The sequence below is a fragment of the Lathyrus oleraceus genome, chromosome 5 (assembly GCF_024323335.1).
Source record: "Lathyrus oleraceus cultivar Zhongwan6 chromosome 5, CAAS_Psat_ZW6_1.0, whole genome shotgun sequence".
NCBI lineage: Eukaryota > Viridiplantae > Streptophyta > Magnoliopsida > Fabales > Fabaceae > Lathyrus > Lathyrus oleraceus.
The window spans coordinates 481175355-481197432 of record NC_066583.1 but is presented as its reverse complement, the minus strand read 5'-3'; positions in this window follow the sequence as shown (position 1 = coordinate 481197432).

The window sequence follows — 22078 nt, the reverse complement described above, 5'->3', positions numbered from 1 at the left end:
GGGTTCACATGAGCACTCATTGATCCTTAATTGGAAATAGGTGAGGTAGATGTAGCACTCATTGATCCTAATTGGAAACAGGTGAGGTAGATGTAGCACTCGTTGATCCTGAATTGGAAATAGGCGAGGTAGATGAGCACTCGTTGATCCTTAATGGAAATAGGCGAGGTAGTAGATGGTACCACATGCATAGAGTCACATGTCTTGCATTGAGTCACATTAGAGTCATGTGATAGTTGAATGTTTGCGTGGTTGTGATTATGATGTGTGTATGAGATATGGTAATTGAATTTGGTGATGTTTGGATACTTAACTTGGTGAAATATGTGATTATGTGATAATTGTGATTATGTGTATATTTGAGAATATTGCATTGAATTTTAGTATTAACTTCTTGGGTGTTAATGTATGTTTGAAACGTGTGAAATAAATGTTGGTTAATATTATTGACATGATTATCCAAGGTGTGATGAGCTCCTTTAATTGTTGATTTAATCATTGTGCCTTATTATGCTATTTCATAATGATTTGAATTCTCACCCTTTCTGTTTGAATGTTACCTTTACATGGGTATCGTGCAGATACTCCAGAGTAGTATCACTGAAGTAAGAGGACGGTAGCTCGCTCGAGATTAGCTGGAGAGTTTCCGTATTTTAGTTTGACGATTAGGTAATGAGTCAATGTTCTGGTCACGTAACAGTGGGTATATTGGGAGTATCGAACTCATATCTCATTGGAGATGCAGTATGTTATTACTTGAGTTATGTTATCTTGAGATGATTGTTGAGAGATGACCATGGTATGGGACATGAATCATTTTAAGAAATACATGAGTATTCTTTATTTTCCGTTGCAAACGCATATGCTTGAATATTCATGATAATTGAGATGTGTTATTTAAATGACTAGGTGTATTGTTGGTTTTTGAAAGCTTTTAGTTTTTAAAAACGTCGATGTGACGCCCTTTTGTTTATATGCGTGCTTATTTACTCTGATTATATGTTAAATATTTTGGGGTAGAAAATGGGGTGTTACATTAGTGGTATCAGAGCATGGTCGACCAGTTAGTCGTTAGGGTTTTCAATCCCGTTGTATTTGATTCGTGTATCTGACACGATCGATACTGTTTGTCTGATACATTAGTAGTATCAGAGCAGGTCGGTCCGTCCGGCCAGGTTGCTTAATTAGGTTTGTTCCCTAGTATGCGACATGTGTGTGAGAACACTGTCGGTGCTTGTTTTATTTTCCATTGGCAGGTTGGGAACTCGAGGATAAGATGAGGGAATCGTATCCGGAGTTGTTCGTTTGAGGAATTTTCGAGGACGAAAATCTTTTAAGTGGGGGAGAGTTGTAACAGCCCAATTTTAGTAATTAGTTCGTATATTATTATTATTATATTATATTTAATTATTTGGAGTGTTAAGTAATTAATCGGTTGTTAGGTAGTATAATGATCAAGTATATTAACTAATTTGGTGTGTTAATTAATTATTTAGTTGATATAATTAAATAATCGAATTAACTAACTTGGTGTGCATAGTGAGTGGTTTAATTTTTTTAAATTTAAATAAGAGATATTTAAATATTAGGTATTAGTGGGCCTAGTAATTAAATTAGATGGATGTCATGATTTAAGCCCAACTAGAATACTAATATAAATAGTAAGAGGTGAGGAGAGTGAGAATTAGAATTCATTTGAACATTGAAGGCAATAGAGAAAGAGGAGAGGAAAAGTAAAGAGAAGAGTTAGGGTTTCCATCAAATTGAAGAGGTAAGGGGGGAATCCTTATTATTATGGGTTAGTATGATCGGGTCAATGGGTAGATGTATGTTTAGGTTAAAATTCCTAGTTTGCATGATTTTAGGATTGTTAGGTTTTGATGATTATGCTTGATTGTGTTAAAACTGCAAATTAACGTTATATATTTGGAGTATTGTGCGAGTTATAATTTTCTGAACGTCTGACTTTTTACGGAATTGAAATCGGAGGTCCGGAAGTCCTCCAACGATGAAAACCGCGGAAAATTCTGCATGCTGTCCGTCACACTCGCGGCCTGTTTTTAGGTTTTATTGTCGAAATCGTTTTGGTCATAACCTTTGATCCGTAAGTCCAAATCGAGTTCCGTTCGAAGAGTTGGATAGCTGAAACAGAGGGCTTTAACTTTGTTTCAGGAATAAAATAATTTTGAAGATTATTTCATGGATGTTCTGGGGGTTGAAGAAGATGAACATTATGTTGGAAAATTTAATAAACAACAATTTTTAGTAATGCCTTCGTGCACGGTTTTGATCATAACTTTTAACTCGTAAGTCCGATTTTGGTGGCGTTTGAAGCGTTAGAAAGCTAATGCTCATACCTAAAACATGGTATTGGTTGTTAATATGTTTTAATAATATTCACATGCCTACTGTATTGATAAATATATTGGGTTATACGTTTGGTTGATGAATCGTTGCATTGTTGTAATATGATTGCGTGATAATTCTGTTGTTATGTCGATGATGTTAAGATGTTGATGAGTTGTTGTTATTTGTTGATATTATTCATGTGGTAACATGAATTGGTTATTGCATGATGAATGGTGTGATGCATAATTATGAATGACATATTGTTATGAATGTGTATATGTGCCATTGGTGGATTTGTGGATAATATGTTGTTATGAATGTGTATATGTACCATTGGTGGATTGTGAATGATATATTGTTATGAATGTGTATATGTACCATTGGTGGATTGTGAATGATATATTGTTATGAATGTGTATATGTAATTGTGGATGATATGTTGTTATGAATGTGTATATGTACCATTGGTGGATAATTCATAGAGTTGAGTTATGGTGATGTTAAGATCATAGAGATGATCTTAATTGCATATGCGTTGGTATGTGTGCATTCATTCATAACATGGTCGACTTCATTGTGGAAGTGGTGAAACTGTGGGTTCACATGAGCACTCATTGATCCTTAATTGGAAATAGGTGAGGTAGATGTAGCACTCATTGATCCTAATTGGAAACAGGTGAGGTAGATGTAGCACTCGTTGATCCTGAATTGGAAATAGGTGAGGTAGATGAGCACTCGTTGATCCTTAATGGAAATAGGCGAGGTAGTAGATGGTACCACATGCATAGAGTCACATGTCTTGCATTGAGTCACATTAGAGTCATGTGATAGTTGAATGTTTGCATGGTTGTGATTATGATGTGTGTATGAGATATGGTAATTGAATTTGGTGATGTTTGGATACTTAACTTGGTGAAATATGTGATTATGTGATAATTGTGATTATGTGTATATTTGAGAATATTGCATTGAATTTTAGTATTAACTTCTTGGGTGTTAATGTATGTTTGAAACGTGTGAAATAAATGTTGGTTAATATTATTGACATGATTATCCAAGGTGTGATGAATTCCTTTAATTGTTGATTTAATCATTGTGCCTTATTATGCTATTTCATAATGATTTGAATTCTCACCCTTTCTGTTTGAATGTTACCTTTACATGGGTATCGTGCAGATACTCCAGAGTAGTATCACTGAAGTAAGAGGACGATAGCTCGCTCGAGATTAGCTGGAGAGTTTCCGTATTTTAGTTTGACGATTATGTAATGAGTCAATGCTCTGGTCATGTAACAGTGGGTAGATTGGGAGTATCGAACTCATATCTCATTGGAGATGCAGTATTTTATTACTTGAGTTATGTTATCTTGAGATGATTGTTGAGAGATGACCATGGTATGGGACATGGATCATTTTATGAAATACATGAGTATTATTTATTTTCCGCTGCGAACGCATATGCTTGAATATTCATGATAATTGAGATGTGTTATTTAAATGACCAGGTGTATTGTTGGTTTTTGAAAGCTTTTAGTTTTTGAAAACGTCGATGTGACGCCCTTTTGTTTATATGCGTGCTTATTTACTCTGATTATATGTTAAATATTTTGGGATAGAAAATGGGGTGTTACACTCCACATTTAGAATACTTTTAACGTATATCTTTTTGTAAATACCAGAAAATTTGAAATTTATCTGTTTTTATCATAAATTTGTAGTATGTATTGAAAAACTTGAAATTTCTATTTTTTTTATTGCAACAAAAACATGTGTACCGTGAATTTAGAATTTATGGTATAAATATACTGGAAATTATAAATTTTTCGATATAAATATATCAGAAATTGTAAAATTTTTGGTAGAGATCTGAAGTTTTTTTTTTTACAGAAAATCATGAAATTTTTGAGAATTACCACAAAATTTCGGAAATCTTAAAATTTCTGGTATGTGCCACAAAATGCTGAAACTTTTAGTATTTTTCATAGAAATCTATTCAATTTTTTCTTGCATAGCTAATTCAATAAAAAAATTACTCGATAAAATATATACATATAATAAAAATTATGCTACATACAAGATTATAAAACATATTAGAATGTCTTCCTAACTTCATCTTCCAAGTGCCTAATGCGTCACGTGTGCTACATACAAGATTACAAAACATATTTGAATGACTTCCCAACTTTATCTTCCAAGTGCCTAATGCGTCCTGTATATGCTGATTCCCATGCTTTTGCATCTTTAGTACAATTATGTCCAACGGTCATTGATGAGAGACAATTGACAATCAAGTTTCAACTTTACCTGAACCCCAATAATTGTTGTTGACAAAACTAACAACAATGATTTTATGCCTACTCGTACACATAGGTGGAGATAAGGTAAGAGGGAAAAATATAATGTTAAGTCTCTTTGACAGTGAGACAAATACGACACTGTATCTACAAGCAATAGGGTAATCCATTTGACCCTTTCTAGTTCCTTTTCAATGTGCTGTATACACTGACTTGAAACATAACCAAGCAAGTTGGTATAGAATGTAGTGTTGTATCGATGCTCAATGTTGACACTATTTTTTTGAAGACATCATGTTCTTCAACCTATATCTTTTACTCCATTCTTCTCAAAGAACTCCCCAACAAAAGTTTTGCTCTAACATCGTCCATGATATCTCATTTACTCTGGCACTGTCCATGATACCTCTTCTTCTCTGGCACTATCCATGATACCTTTATTGCTCCAACACCATCCATGACTCATTTCTTGCTCTGGTACCATCCATGATATCTTATGACTATGACACCGCCCATGATACTCTTTATATGTTCTCTATATTCTCAATCTCTGATATCATTCATGATATTCTCTATTTTTCTAAGCTCTGGTACTATCCATGAAACTCTCTGGTACTATCCATGATAATTTCATCCTCTAACTCTTAGATACCATCCTTGAAATTCTCTGGTCCCATCCATGCTCTTTGGCACCATCAATGATAATATTCACTCCTCTGGTCTTATTCATGATATTCTCTAGTACCTTCCATGAAATTCTCTGGTCCCACCCATGATACCTTTATTTTTCTGGTCCTATCCATGAAATCCTCGGGTCACATCATATCATACCCCCTGCATGTCGCTTTTCTCAAGCAAGTTTCCTCAGCAGAATTCCCCAGTGGTCAAGCTTTGTCACCAAGCAGGAGTAGATTAGGTTATCAGTTCTTACACTAATGCAGTTTTTTAATCTCAGGTTTTATTTTTGGTTCTTACACTGATGAGGGTTTTATTACGGGTTTCATCTTGATGTAGGTTTCTCGGTCTTTACACCGACATGAGTCTTCTTACGAGTTTTATTTTGATAAGGGCTTTATTTCGGTTCTTACACCGACATGAGTTCTATTTCAGGTTCTATTTAAATACGAATTTTCTTTCGGGTTCCATGTCAACAGGGGTTTCATGACGATACAAATTCTATTTTTGGGTTCTATGTCAAATACGAGTTCTATGTTAATACAAATTTTCTTTCGGGTTCCATATCAATGCAGATTTTCTTTCGGGTTTCATGTTAACGGGGGTTTTATTTCGGGTTCTATGTCGATGCAGTTTTTATTTCGGGTTCTATGTCAATGCATATTTTCTTTTGGTTCCATGTCAATGCGGGTTCTATTTCGGGTTTCATGTCAACGCGAGTTTCATTTCGGGTTCTATGTCAAATGCGAGTTTTATTTCGGGTTCTATTTTCAACGCGAGTTTCATTTTGATACGGTTTTCATTTCGGGTTCCATTTCGATGCGATTTTTATTTCGGGTTCTATGTCAATGCGGGTTTCATTGCGAGTTTTATTTCGGGTTTTATCACCGATGCAGGTTTTATTTCGGTTCATGTATCAATGACTTTTTATTTGGTTCATACACCATTGTTGTTTTATTTCGTTTCTTACACCGCCGCCATTTTATTTCAGTTCTTATGTCGCTGCCAATTTATTTCAGTTCTTACACCAAGGACAATTGAATTTCTCATATCCCCAACACAATCAGGATTTCGTATAGGCCTGACAACTTTCATAATTATAACTAACAGACAAAATTTTAGATCCTCTCGTATTTAATTATCTCTCACCATAATTACATAAAGACGGTTGTCACACATGCTCTAGAATGAAGGTAATTAAATAGAGACAACTGTCATACCCTAAATTTTATTTGAATTCCCTTTTATGTTTTAAGGAACTTTTTACTTCGAATGAATGAGATAGTTAGTTGGTAGTGTAGTGAAATTGTTAAGCGTAAGATCCATGGTTTGAATCCTACCAAGTATTTTTTTTTTGTTTTTGTGTTTTTCTATTTTTTTTTTAATTTTTTAACTTTTTCTTTTCCTTTTAATTTATTATTATTATTATTATTATTAGTTAACTATTATTATAAAAAAAGAAATAAAGTCTTTGTAGTATGTTTTTATCACTTTTTGTTACTACCATTATTACTATTAATAAATTAATTAACTATTAGTATTGTAAAAATAAAAATATTATTATTATTAATATTATTATTATTATTAATATTATTATTATTATTAATTATTGTAAAAAATAAATTATTATCATTACTAGTGTTATTGTGAGTATCAAAATTCAAAAGAGAGGAGATCCCAAACTCCACAAACACAAAACGCGGTCTTCATCAAACCAAAACCAAAATCTCAATTTCATACCCAAATCAATCCTCATTCATACCCAAATCAAGTCATTCATAATCTTCTAGAAAAAAAATAAAAAAAAATTCACACCTTTAAATCAAAATTTAATCCCAATTAATTAGATTTAATTCACAACAGACTCAAACGCGATCAAAAAGAAAATTTGACAGCAAAAGTACAACCTTCCTGCTATTCTCATCATCATCAACAACTCATACACCATACACAATCCACAATAATCACAATAAAAAACTCACCACCATTTTTCCTTCATGACATTAACACACCATTAGTATCAACCATAAAATCGTCATACAAAATAGGACCGCAACACATCATACTAACCAATCCAAACAAGTAAAACTGAAACAGAAAAAGGGAACAGGAGTTGGAATCGGAAGCAGGGGCATTTTGGTCAATTCACTTTAGGTCAATAATATAGAATTAGAAGAGATATAGGACCAGTTTGTTTTAGCTTTAAAAAAATAGATTTTTTCTTTATATTTTTGAAAATAGATTTTACAAAAATATTTTTTAAATTATTATAAGTTTTTCTAAATTTATTTTTTATAAATTAAAAGATTGAATTGTTCATTATATAGCATAAATATACATTATTAAAGATCAAAACATAGTCAAAATCACAATTTAAAAAAAAAAATGTATTTCAAAAATGATTTTTAGAAAAAACTATTTGAAATAGCTTCAAAATTAAGTGATTTTTTGAAATTTTGATATCCAAAAAAAGTTTCGATAAAATGATAAAATACCTAAAATAACATTTTAAGAATAACTATTCAAACAAAATTTTTATTTGAAGCTTTCATAAAAAGTTTTTTTATAAATTTTTTTTTACACTAAACTATATAATACTATAAAATCATTTTTTAAAAAACCCAAAATAAACGGGTCCATAAACATCATTTTTCTATATGGAACTTGGAACACAAAACTTGAGAAGGGAGACAAGGATTTCAACCCTTCAAGTTCAACATAGCACCAACTTGAAGTCCAAATTGATCTTGAGCGAGGAATGTATCTCCCCCATGCTTAAATTTTCATCTAGTACAATTTAATTAAGTTCTTAAAATTTAATTTTAGAACTAATTTGAAAAATGTGCTATGAATCACGTGGTGATCAACGTGTCACATTAGTATTGCTGATACAATTAAGTTTGATAGAGTAACAAAAGGAAGATATTAAAAAATATTATTTTATTAAGAAAGTATTTAATTATGGTTATATGGAAACTAATTTATTTATAAAGTGTAAGAAAAACATATCTTATTGCATGAGATTTATACTGATGATATTATATTTGGATCTTTAGGTAAAGAGTTTGTTAGTATAATGAAAGGGAGTTTGAAATATCATTTATGATAGAATTTAATTACTTATTAGGATTATAGATCACGCAAATAGAAACGAGCACATTCATCGGTCAAATAAAGTATTTCTTGGAGATTCTAAAAAAGTACGATATGAAATACTCAAAGAGCATTTCAATTCCTATGACTTCAAATTTTCTAATTGATAAAGATAAACAAGGTATGTAGATGCATATTAACAAATATAGAGCTGTCATAGGATATTTACTCTATTTAACCATGAGTTGGGCAAATATTATGTGTATTGTGTGCATGTGCGCTCGATTTTAAAAGTTACCAAGGATATCCCATTTAAAGACCGTGAAAAGAATTTTGAGGTATGTTAACGGAAACTCTCATCACGATATTTAGTTTTCCAAGGGAAGAACGTGTAGCTTATAAATATTTTTCGATTATGACTTTGTTGGGTGCAAATCGGATAAGAAGAGTACTAGTGGTACTTGCCGTTTATTTGAAAATTGTTTAATTTCTTGGTATAGTAAGAAGCACCATATGGTTGCTCTTTCTATCACTGCGGGTGAATATGTAGTCGCTGACAGTGTTTCTCTTTCTATTGGTGTGATCACTTTAATTTTTATCTTTAGATGTATTATTTTCTTAATTTGTTATATATATCTACGTGTTTACATCTTATATGTTACTCCATGTTCATAATTTCTTAGCCGTCAAATGGTTTTTATTGTGAATTTAAAATATTTTTAAGAGCACCCTTTATTTAGCGTTCCATAATTGTATATCTTAATCACTTAAAGTTTTGTTGTTGTTTGCTTCATGAAGTATTATGTATCCTTGTTGCATTTGGCATGTGTTGTATCTTGTATATCTATTATATATTCATCTTTAATGTATATCTTTCTTTAGACAAGTTTAACTGTGTTTTCTATGGATTATTTTCTATGTTGCTGGTTATTTTACATTTGGACTCAATACCATCTGTCTATTTTTTATCTTGTCAAAGGAGGAAAAGTTGAATTGCGAGTCTAGATTTGATTTATGCATTTTATACTATATGTGGTATTGTGCAATATTTCAAGAGGATCACACGCAAAAAGAAAGAAAACACTGTTCACACTTTGCTTCTCCTCAAAGTCGACTTAATTAAAATTGCAAAATTTGCAAGCTTGCCACACATCAAAAAAGGGGAGGAGACTGAAGTTTCTCTACCTCATAGGATTTGTCTTAGGTTATGTTTTGTTACTTGCCAACTTATTCTTTTGGTTTATTTGTCGTATTTGAGTCTCCTCACATAGTTGCACATTCTAGGGTTGAGTGCTAAATCATTTTTAAACATGCATAAATCAAAATTTTCCCTCCTCTTTTAATCTTTTCATTCAAACCCTAACTTGAGAATCATTTACATACCCTCATGTTTCATGCATATGCATCAGTCATGCATTCATATCTAGTGGTTGATCATTGTTGATTCAAAGTTCTTGGCTTGCAAAGCTAGGGCTTTGGAGTGGAGGAAACCCTAGAGGTTTAGCCTGGGTATTCATCTGATCATAGAGAATACAGAACCCTAATGTTGATTTTTGAAGCTTGAATTCAATAAAGTTCCATCATGGTACTTTTCAGAGGGGTTCAAATCCCAATTTGCTGGTGATTGGATTGTAAGGCTTCATGTTTTTTCTATGGGACTTATCTTGGCCTCTAAATCCTAGTTGGGGGTTCATATGTTGAAGACTTAGTTGAGAAGCATCCTGATTCATCCAAAGCCTTTGATTGAAAGACATGCTCTTGAAACCATATTCTCAGATGCTTGAAGGCCATTGCAAGTAAAGAATTGACTGAGACTTCTTGGTTTGACATAAACCCTAGCCCATTTGGGGAAAGTTCATACCCATCATCTTGTCCATCATGCCCACATCATCCTAGATCTTACAAGGCCATGTCTCCTATGCATATGGTGTGGATTACTAGTCCTTGGTCCATGAATTCATGCTTGCACCAATCCATTGATATTTTGGGCCTTGGTTTGATTTTGATCCATCAAGGCTTTTAAACCATGTCTAGGTCTTCATTTTGAGTCTATCTATGTTTAACCAAGATTCATGTCAACACACACCAGTCCATACAAACAAGAAAACCCTGGTTTAAGATCCACAGTTGAATTTGGCCAACTATTGACTTTCTGGTCAACCAGTTGACCAAAGTTAACCATCCATTCATAGTTCCACATTTCTTGATTTTTTTCATTAATCATGTACATTCATTGGATTCAATTCATATCATTCATCTACTTATGTTTCTCATCCAAATTCAACAACATTCATCAATCCAAATATTCAAGTGTCATACAAATTTCAAATTTAATACAACCTTCCATACAATACCATAAACTTTCAAGATTTCCATTTACAAAGCCATGTTCGTACATAGTTTCCATGGAAAACACATTACAAATTACAAAACCAGTCCAAAAACAAGCATGAATTAATGTCTAACCTAAGTTCCTAAACAACTATATTCAACCATGCTTTCACTACCAAAATCAATCACTTAAGACTTGAACATAGGCCTAACTACTTCATCCACCATTCTCCATTCTCTAAACCATTGGCCATTTTTGAACCATTGATTTCCAACACCTACATGCAAATATCAACCATTACAATTCCATTTAATTCTCAAAACCTCCATCCATAAATTATCAAATTGGCATTTTTTACAAATCTATTTCAATACATATTTCCCATCCAATTGACTACCCAAACAAAACCTAAGTTTATGTTGGTCTTCCTTGTTCAAGGAGTCTTTAGATTATGCCTTCATGATTCATTTGGGCTCCATGTGATTCTTGATCCATTTTCAAAACCTGTCCATCCCATGTAGATTGAGCACACCGGCTCTGTAATAATGACCATTATACCTTCTAAATATTTCGCTGCCAAGGCCATTAACAACAACCTGCAAAATGATATTGCAGTAAGCCACAAACACACCATAATCAGATGTCAAACACCAACCATTCAAAGCCTATCATTACCAATTCGAGCTAGAAGTTCACATCATCCAAATGTCATGACCTTGCCATGCTTTGCCATCATGCTTCAAAACCCGCGGAAGGCAACACAAACCAATTCAACTTGCATCCAATTTCGATTCACGACAAGATAACCTTTACCTAAAAATTCCAATGAATACAAATCAATTGACATAACCACCTGTAGCGGTGTATTCGTTACCATTGGAGATATTGACTAAATCCAAGGTAAATCATACAAAGTCGAGTCGCCACCGCACTTTTATTTATCCAAAGGAATGGTTAGAAAGCGAACAAAAACCTAAAAGTTTTACAAACAAAACTAGTAAAAGAAACAGAGATCTGGGTAAGGGGGTTGGTTATGCAATAGGAAGGTGTTAGGCACCCAAAACATCCTAGGTACTCCTAGGGAGCCCTTTTCACACTTGTGAAGGTTGTTGTTTTGTGATAATTTTTATTTGTGCAAACATGATTGAAGAGATGAGAAAAGAATGTACAAGTATTACATTTTTGTGTTTGGATGGATAAACCCATTGCCTACGTACCCTCTTATAAAAAGATTAGGATCAAAACCTCGTAGTTCGGGTAAAAAATCTCAAAAACAAATGAGTGGATTGATTGGTCCAAAAGCCTTAAGGTCTTTTGTTATCAAAGGGAGAAAACTCAACCTAAAACCACAAATCCACCATGTGAGGATAACTTCAACATGCTAGTGAGGGGTTAACCCTATAATAAGCATGGAAGACTCATTGTCCATCACTAAGGATAAAGGTGAGTATTACATCTACCACAAAGATAACTCAAACCTAATAGCTAAAGGTTATGAAAGATTTGATTAAGAAGTGGCAATTGAAACCACAAAAAGACATTTGAATGGGTTATATTTACCAATTAGAAGTATATACAAAAATGGTCAAAGTTGACTTAAAGATTCAATTCAAAGTGAGTGTTATGAAAAGAAAGTTTGAAAATCAAAAGCATAAGGCTTAGGTTTCTAATGTTGAAAACAAAGTCAAATGTTTGCACAAAAAGGTTTTTGGTTTGGGTTAGGATGGAAAGATGAAGAAGAAAGGGTAAGTTCTAAAGAGAACAAAAAGGCGAGGGATAAGAAATGAAAACACACTAGGAGTTCCTCTCTTGAGATCATATAGATGATCCAAGTAGATCCCATCCTTTGGAATAAGCAAGCACAAAGCATAAGCAAATCACACAAGTCTCATAAGAGATCCTCAATGTATCTTGTAACTTTCACATGGATGAACATGATAATGATCTTTCAAACAAGCTCAAATGGAAACTCATAGGTTCAAGAGCACACACATCAAGAGTTCACAAATAAACAAACATCACACACTATATACATACAAAAGGCTCAAAACAAGGGGTGGGCTTTAGTCAAGAGGGGTCATGTCAACCTCGACAAACAAGCCAAACTGTACAAGGGTAATTTGTAGCTCTTAACCACTAACATCGAGAGTTAGGGTGAAGCTGATCAAAATGGTAATGAGGATGAGACCTCATGCTCTTAACCCTGACCGGGGTGAGATCATGATAAAGAAAGCGTGGGGATCCAGAAAGTGAGATCCTATTCCACTTGACAGACTCTGGACAAAGATATTGGGTACATGTTCAAAAGCATCAGCACGTAGTGCGAGCATAAAGAACGACTCACTGAATAACGGGGGATTGGATACTAATCCCTTTTATCCGTCAATTGCCTCTACTCTTGGAGGTCTTATCAAGGAACACATGCCTCATCTTGGAGGTCTTTGGCACAATTATAAACAAACACAAACAGAGCCTCTGAAGGAGAACTTGCCAGCAAAATGCCTGCCAAAAAAAGGTGACAGGACTTCCAGACTACATGAAGTAAGAAGATAACTACCTAAGTGGTGTATCAACCACAATCTAAAGCTCAAGCAAGAGCTAAAATAAAGCAACTAAGGTACCTGTACAAAAGCTAACCAGTTAGTATTTCAGTCAGAAAACCAACAGACAAACAGTGAAACCATTCACAGTTACACAACTCAATGAACAATGCTCAAGCACTCAAATGAACTCATGAGCTCAAGCACATCACTTAAAATCCTACAAAATAAACAAAAGTTAGAACTCAAATCATTTGTATCTCACAAAGTGAGAACAAATCAACCATTAATTCTAAATGTCCAAACCTGAAACACAAAGCACAGTTAGTTTATGCACAAAACACTAGTACAAAGACTAGGTTCAAAACCAAACCAAATGATCAAAACAGAACTCAATCTTCCACATAATGCACATTCAAACATTCCATTTAATGTCCTCAAAAAGACCAACATCAATTCAATAAGCAAATATCTCAAATGGCCTATGCTATGCAATGATCACAAAATATGCACAAAGTGAACTTCCAATTTAGAAAATTCAAATCAAAACAGAAATGCATGCAATGACTTTGAGATTTTTTATGCAAGCTCATTATGTCATGAACAATCATCATGCAAAAGATCAAATCCAGAAAATTTCAAATGCTATGTGATCAAAAATGCAACAATCCAATGTCAAAAATGTGACACAAATTGCCACATTTATCTCCATGTGTCAAAAGTGATGATAACATATGAGAAAAAAACCAAACCAGTAACCAAAAATTCACATCATATATGAATACCATGCACACAAAAAATTGGATCAAGAAGCTCAACACATAGAATTTCACAAAGCAATGAAAGCAACATATCAAATTAATATCACATGGATTCAAAAATTCACAAATCAAAAAACAGACATCAACAAATCATGAAAATAATACCATAAAAAACTAGACATTCATACAAAACTAGGAAAAAAATTGGGATTAAATTGGATCATTTTTGAATTTTTTATGAATTTTTCAAAGTGAACAAAATAAATGGAATAACATGGAAATATGGAGGGAAATTCAAATATTTGAAAGAATCCAGAAAAATACACAACCGTTGGATAAGGCGCGCAGATCAGATCAAAGGCTCACGTTTAAATACTAAAACGCGTCATTTCATAAAACAGTCAACATGCACGGTCAGCAAGTCAAAACACGCATGACACGGTCAAAGCAAACACAACCAATCAAACGCATATGCAAGCGCACACACAACATCCACATGGCACAACACGTAAGCAAAACCCTAAAAAATTACAGACGCTGGAGCTACAGTCTTCGGTCGTCTTCTCCGGCCATCTGCACGGCGGCTCAACAGAAAAATTTCCAGAAATGAACAATGCATACATCAATCGAATCCTCTTCTCATGTACATTCCAAATATCATATCCATTGATCCTAATTCCTACCAGGTTTTCCAGATCGAAGCAAAACATAATCTAGATCTAAACTTCCAGTTCATCATACATGCTCAATTCTCAACCATTTCAAAATCTAAACACATGCACATACTCCACGAAGCAAGATCGATACATCTATGTACATAAAACAGCAAAAGGAGAGGATGAATTTCAACTCACCTGAAAATGAAGGTTGCTGTACACGCGTTATCAACAGCTCTAGTGCTCCAGATCCAATCCTATGCTCTTGCCTTGAAGCTTTGTGCAAACAGGAACACTTGAAACCACCTGGATCTACTTCAATTTTCGAACTCCATCAACATGATATTGCTCTTGATCTGCATGAAATCTTGGTGAATTGCTCCAAGTAATGGATGAATCTTGCTCAATGAAGCTCCAAGAACAAGAATATGCAAAGAGATTTGAGAATTGTGTGAAGAAAATCCAAATTCGAAGTGAGAGAAAATGGAGGGAGTTTTGAATTTTCAGATATGAAATACTTGTGTTTCTCCTATTATGATTAGGGTTTGAGCTTTTATACCCCATGCTAATGATGCTGCTAATCACACTTTCCATTTGTTAATCAAGATTAAGGAGATATGGAACAAATTGCAAAAATGCAAATGAAGCTCATGTAGCCATACTCCACGTGTACAGTCCCATGCAAGGCTTGGAATTCACTCAAAATCATCCAATGGTCAAGATTTGATGATCAATTTGCTTGCACCTTAATCCAAAAATGAATTGTGGAATATTTTCTTCAAAATGCACATGTATGAAAATAATGAACTCTTGGCCATGATTCCTTTGCATAATTGAGCCAAATTAGGTCATTTTGAGATGTCTTGCACATAAGGAGCATTTTGCAAAAAGAATGGACCAATTTGGAGCTTTGTATCAAAAGTTATGCCATTTTGAATTTCCATGCACACCTTGTAATCAAATGACCATAACTCCTCAACCATTCATCATATGGACATGAATTAGGACTTTTTGGAAAAGGGATACAAAGATCTACAACTTTCATGTTCACCAAATATCCATTTGAAACCTCTTTGATGTTGACTAGTCAAGTTGAATGTGGACCAGAAACTTGCCAAATTTGGAAACTTTGAATTACAGGTCATTTTCCATTTTTAGTAACTTTTGCCATGACCTTTGAATCTTCAAGATGGATGATTAGAATGAAGAATAGGCCTCATTTGAACATGATTGAGGTGTCTCAACTCATTTCCCCACCTCATAGCCCTCAGTTGACTGCACAGTTGACTTTTGGTCCTCAGATGACCTTGAAATGTCTTGATGAACTTAAGCCTTTACCACTTGATGAAATGGCTTCAAAATGAAACCATAGCTCATGTAAGCTCTTTATAATGATCATGTGGTCCTTATCTCAAGAAAAATACCTCATCTCTTGCACAAAGGATCTCCTTGAAGCTCTTGACCTGGTGATTGCTTGAGCTACAAACAAAAAATGTTAATGACATATTTTTGTGCTTTTGGTTAGTAAACAAAAATGAGAAAAGCAATGATATACAATTCAAGCATGCTTGGTGATCTCAAACCACTCACAAGAGATCCCTACCCAAAGGGAAAGGGAGCCAAGATGCTCAAAGATCCTTGAGGCTATGCAATGCAATGCTATGATGCCATGAGGGATCTTAGGGATAAAATTGGGGTCTTACAGATGCCCCCATTCAAGGTCATTCTAGCCGGAGAAGTGAAGGTTAAAATCTTCGTCTCGACGGGGTAGAATGGGCTTAAATAATAACAAAGAGACAAATTTTGGTCCCTATGAGACCTCATAATGCAAATGTATGTATGCAAAACAAACAAACTCTGTGGGGATATGTGTCCACAAAGAAGAAAAGACATCCGGAGAAATCGACAATCCATAGGAGTAATACACTCACTAGGGAACAAAGACTCTACCGGGGACTCTCATGGGGATAGAAAAGGAGATAAAAATGCGTGAGCAGGTCACGACTCAAAGCTGGGGAAAAGAGTTTCCAAAGGGGATAAATCCATTGGAAGGACTCGAGCTGACTCAAATATGCATGTATTAGGGAATATGCCAACACAACAAAACTATCCACAATGGATACTTCGGATAAAAATCCGGACTCAGGCTGGGGAAAGATTAAACAAAATATCCCTGCCGGGAAAAATGCATGTATTGGGGAATATGCCAATACAGCGAAACTATCCGCAATGGATACTTCGGATAAAAATCCGGACAAAAACAATCCACTAAGGGACTTCGCTAGGGATGTCTTAAAAAAGACTCTCCTGGGGAAGCAGCGGGATGAGGTGTTACCGATTACTGGGTAACAAGCTCAATGAGACATGTGATCTGATCACCGGTATAAGGGTGAGAGAACAACAAGCTCGGGAAGAATGAATATCTAAGACCGGTATAAGGGTGAGAGATATCAATCAACCGAATCATCTGAGGAAGACCTAAAAAGGTATATTTTAACTCAAGAAAATATGACTCCATAGGGGACCAAGGTCATAATAGGGAGCAGAAGGAAGGAACACCAAGGATACCGGTTACTGGGCATATAATAGGTGACCAACCAAGGCGTGAATTGAGGAATATTCCCAAAACACTCATCATCCAAAAAGAGGGCGGAACGCAAACTCGATTATAGGATGGACATTCGATTCCGCAAAGGGCATACAAATCTTACTCGAATGGGGAAGAACAAAAGACTTCAACCAAAGAGTGCATGAGATATATTATCTATTACTGTCAGAACGTAGACAATATACTCGCATGGAAGATTATCCACAACCGGTTATTGGGTTAATAAAGGATAAATCGACCAAAAGAGAAAGGCACCGGGATACCAAAACTAGGTATATAATGATGACCAATCAAGGGGAGCAAAAAACATCACCGGCAAACGGTAAATGAAAGAGGACCCGCTGGGGATAAAATTGCTTAAACAGAGCAATTATCCAAAAGAAGAAGGGAATATCAATACCGAATATTGGATAATGATAACCGTCAAAGAGGGGATTACATCTACCGGATACTGGGTAGAAAACCACGGAAAAGGACATTCGATTCCAAAACAGGGTTACGAATCTTACTCAACTGGGGAAGGACAAAAGGCTTCGACCAAAGAGTGCATGAGATATATTATCTATTACCGTCAGAACATAGATAATATACTCGCATGGAAGATTATCCACAACCGGTTACTGGGTTAATAAAGGATAAATCAACCGAAAAGAAAAAGGCATCGGGATACCAAAACTAGGTATATAATGATGACCAATTCAGGAGAGAAACAATCGTTACCAACAACAACAGGGTAGACGAAAGATGACTCGCTGGGGATAAATTGCGAGCGCAAGGCAATTATTCAGGAAAAAGAGGGAATATCAACATCGAATACTGGATGAAGATAACCATCAAGGAGGGGATTACATCTACCGGATACTGGATAGAAAACCATAAAAGAGTAACCATCATCAACTAGGATGAACAATAATGGTTAACTCTGTGAGGGGAGGAACATGGTTTACAACTACCGGTGTAAGGGTAGAAAACCACAAACTCCGCTAGGGGAAGAAAGTAGGATTTATAACTACCGGATATTGGTAGAAAACCACAAACTCCGCTGAGGATAAGGTGAATAATTATTGATTACTGAGCAATTGTTCATTTACCATAGGGAAACACCAGAGACAGTCACAAGAGGCCAATTTAGGATCAAACCAAAAAGGCAAACTGAATCAAGACTCATCCTAATGAGGATATAACTCAATAGGGAAACCCATCCCAATATATGTGTTGAGAGGAAGCAAAAACAACCGTCGTCCACGAGGATATAACTCAGTGGGGAATACAGAAGGAAAGATAAACACTTTCTACTTAAGGGGCTGACTCTATATTGAGAGATCAGACACACATCTGCTTGGGGAAATATATATATCACCAAATAGCAGGAGACAACAAACAACGATATATGGCAAAGAATGCAACATGAATATCTGAATGTTATAATTATGCATGTATATGCATGATTTATGTATGATGAATGCTGACAAACAAACATATCTAACACACACAGGTCCAAGAATCAACCACCCGGTACTACATCTCAAGAGAGAAAGCCAGGATCACCAGAGAGTATCCAATTTGCCGGGGATCAGAGACAATAACATCTCTGCAGGGATGAATCATCAGTCTCAGTTGGGAAAAAAGTTCATTGCACAGGCAGAAACTGCCACAAAAGCAACTCTACTGGAGAATCCATCTGAGGGATATAAGAGGAACTGGTGATCCGACACCAAGTACCAAACTCACCAAGGAAATCACACCTTCTGAGGAGAAAAGATCGCTCTTCCACGGAAGGGGAGAGTGGTGAACATCTTAACAAGCATACCACTCGGGGATGAATTATCACAGATAAAATCCACCACACCAACAATTCCACTAGGGATTTGAGATACCGGGAAAAAGCAATATCTCTGCAGGGGATAACATCATCATAGATAAGATCTAACACACCAACAACTCCGCTAGGGATCTATCTGAGGAGATGAAGGAATTCTGGGGATCAACCACCAAATACCGAATCTTCCAAAGAGGACACTTCTGTTGAGGAGGGAATCCCACTGCTCTGCTGAAGGGAGGGGAGGTGAACAACCTCAACAAGCACTCTGCTCGGGAGATCTTCCACAAAAGGCTCCGGAGGAAGAGGATACAGTCATGCCAGGGATATGAACAAATGTCTTACCCTGTTGGAAATTATGCCACCCTTGGGAGAGCACTGAGGATTCCTTAAGTATCCTTTCATTATTGTGAATATTCACTTTGTTAAAAAACAATTTGTGAAAAATTTGTTCATTTAAAACAATGATATTTTCTCAATTAAAATATGCAAAACATTTGTTGAATAGAAACAAATAAGAGTGCAAATAATTGGATAAAAGCTCAAATTTATTTGATGGAATGGTAGCCTGCAAATGGCAAGACTCCATAGATCTTTACAAGTTTGAAATTGGTGATATATATTGGAAAAGGGCTACATTGAACATAATGACCATTTCTCCACCAATTCTGAGTTTGATGTATTAGAAGCTTTGGTTGACGACGAATGAACAAGAATCTCTGACGGATGACGGTTGTAGAACACAGTCTTGTCAGGATGCAGTTACTTGCCAAATCCCTAATTTTTGCCTAGATTGCCCCAGGATGAGGTACTCAATCTAGCGGGATGCATATATTCATTTTTTTCATGTCTCTAACTTTTGCCTGGATCACCCTTTCTGGTTTTCAATCCACCGAGACGCTCATTTTTGCCTAAGCCGCCCTTTCGGGTTTTCAACTTAGCGAGCTATTCTGTTTTTATTTTTAGGCGAAGTATTTCTTGACTGCATCTGAATTCACAGGACGAGTGAAATCCTCCCCATCCATAGTTGTAAGCATTAAAGCACCGCCTGAAAAGGCTCTCTTAACAACATATGGACCTTCATAGTTTGGAGTCCACTTGCCCCTGGAATCGGGCGCGAAAGATAAGACTTTCTTGAGCACAAGGTCACCTTCTCGGAACACACGAGGCTTGACCTTCTTATCAAAAGCTTCCTTCATTCTCTGCTGATACAACTGACCATGACACATGGCAGTCAATCTCTTTTCTTCAATCAAATTCAGTTGGTCATAACGACTCTGAACCCATTCATCATCAGTCAACTTGGCCTCCATCAAGACTCTTATTGATGGGATCTCCACCTCTACTGGGAGTACAACCTCCATGCCATAAACAAGAGAGAAAGGGGTTGCCCCTGTTGAAGTGCGGACAGATGTACGATATCCATGCAAAGCAAATGGCAGCATCCCATGCCAATCTTTGTACATAACAACCATCTTCTGGATAATCTTCTTGATATTCTTATTAGCAGCTTCAACAGCCCCATTCATCTTGGGTCTGTAAGGAGAAGAGTTATGGTGTGCAATCTTGAACTCGCTACACAACTCTTTCATTATCTTGTTATTCAGATTAGATCCATTATCAGTAATGATCTTATCTGGCACACCATAACGGCATATGAGTTGATTCTTGATAAACTTCACAACCACCTGCCTGGTCACATTTGCATATGACGCCGCTTCAACCCACTTAGTGAAGTAAGCAATTGCTACGAGAATAAACCTGTGTCCATTGGACGCTTTCGGCTCAATCATGCCAATCATGTCAATTCCCTACATAGAGAAAGGCCATGGTGATGAAATCACATTCAGAAGTGTCGAGGGAATATGAATCTTATCCGCATAAATCTGACACTTATGGTATTTCTTCACATACTTGCAGCAGTCAGACTCCATTGTCAGCCAATAGTAGCCTGCTCTCAACATCTTTCTAGCCATGGCATGTCCATTAGAATGAGTACCAAATGAACCTTCATGGACCTCAGTCATCAACAAGTTTGCTTCGTGTCTATCCACGCATCTGAGCAGAACCATGTCAAAATTTCTCTTATAAAGCACTTCGCCATTGAGGTAAAAACTGCCTGACAGTCTTCTCAAAGTCTTCCTATCTTTCACAGATGCCCCAGGCGGATAAACCTGGTTCTGAAGGAAACATTTGATGTCATAATACCAAGGCTTATCATCTTTTATTTCTTCAATTGCAAATACATGAGCTGGTCTATCCAAGCGCATCACGGTGATATTGGGAACTTCATTCCAATATTTAACCACAATCATCGAAGCAAGCGTAGCAAGAGCGTCCGCCATCCGATTATCATCTCGAGGAATATGGTGGAAGTCAACCTCAATAAAGAATGTTGAAATCCTCCTCGCATAATCTCTATATGGAATGAGACCAGACTGATTCGTCTCCCATTCACCCTTAATCTGATTAACAACAAGGGCCGAATCACCATAAACATCAAGATGCTTGATCCTTAGATCAATGCATTCTTCCAATCCCATAATGCAGGCCTCATACTCAGCCATATTATTCGTGCATTTGAAAGTTAGCCTTGCTATAAAAGGAATATGTGTGCCCTGAGGAGTAATGATAACTGCCCCAATACCATTTCCGTACTGATTTACAACGCCATCAAATACCATACTCCATCTGGAACCAGGTTCTGGCCCTTCATCGAGTGTAGGCTCATCACAATCTTTCATTTTCAAATACAGAATCTCCTCATCTGGGAAGTCATACTGAACTGACTGATAATCCTCAATCGGATGATGTGCCAAGTGGTCAGCCAAGATACTACCTTTAATAGCCTTCTGAGCTCGATACTCAATATCATACTCAGATAACAACATCTGCCAACGGGCAATCCTCCCGGTTAAATCAGGCTTCTCAAAGATGTACTTGATTGGATCC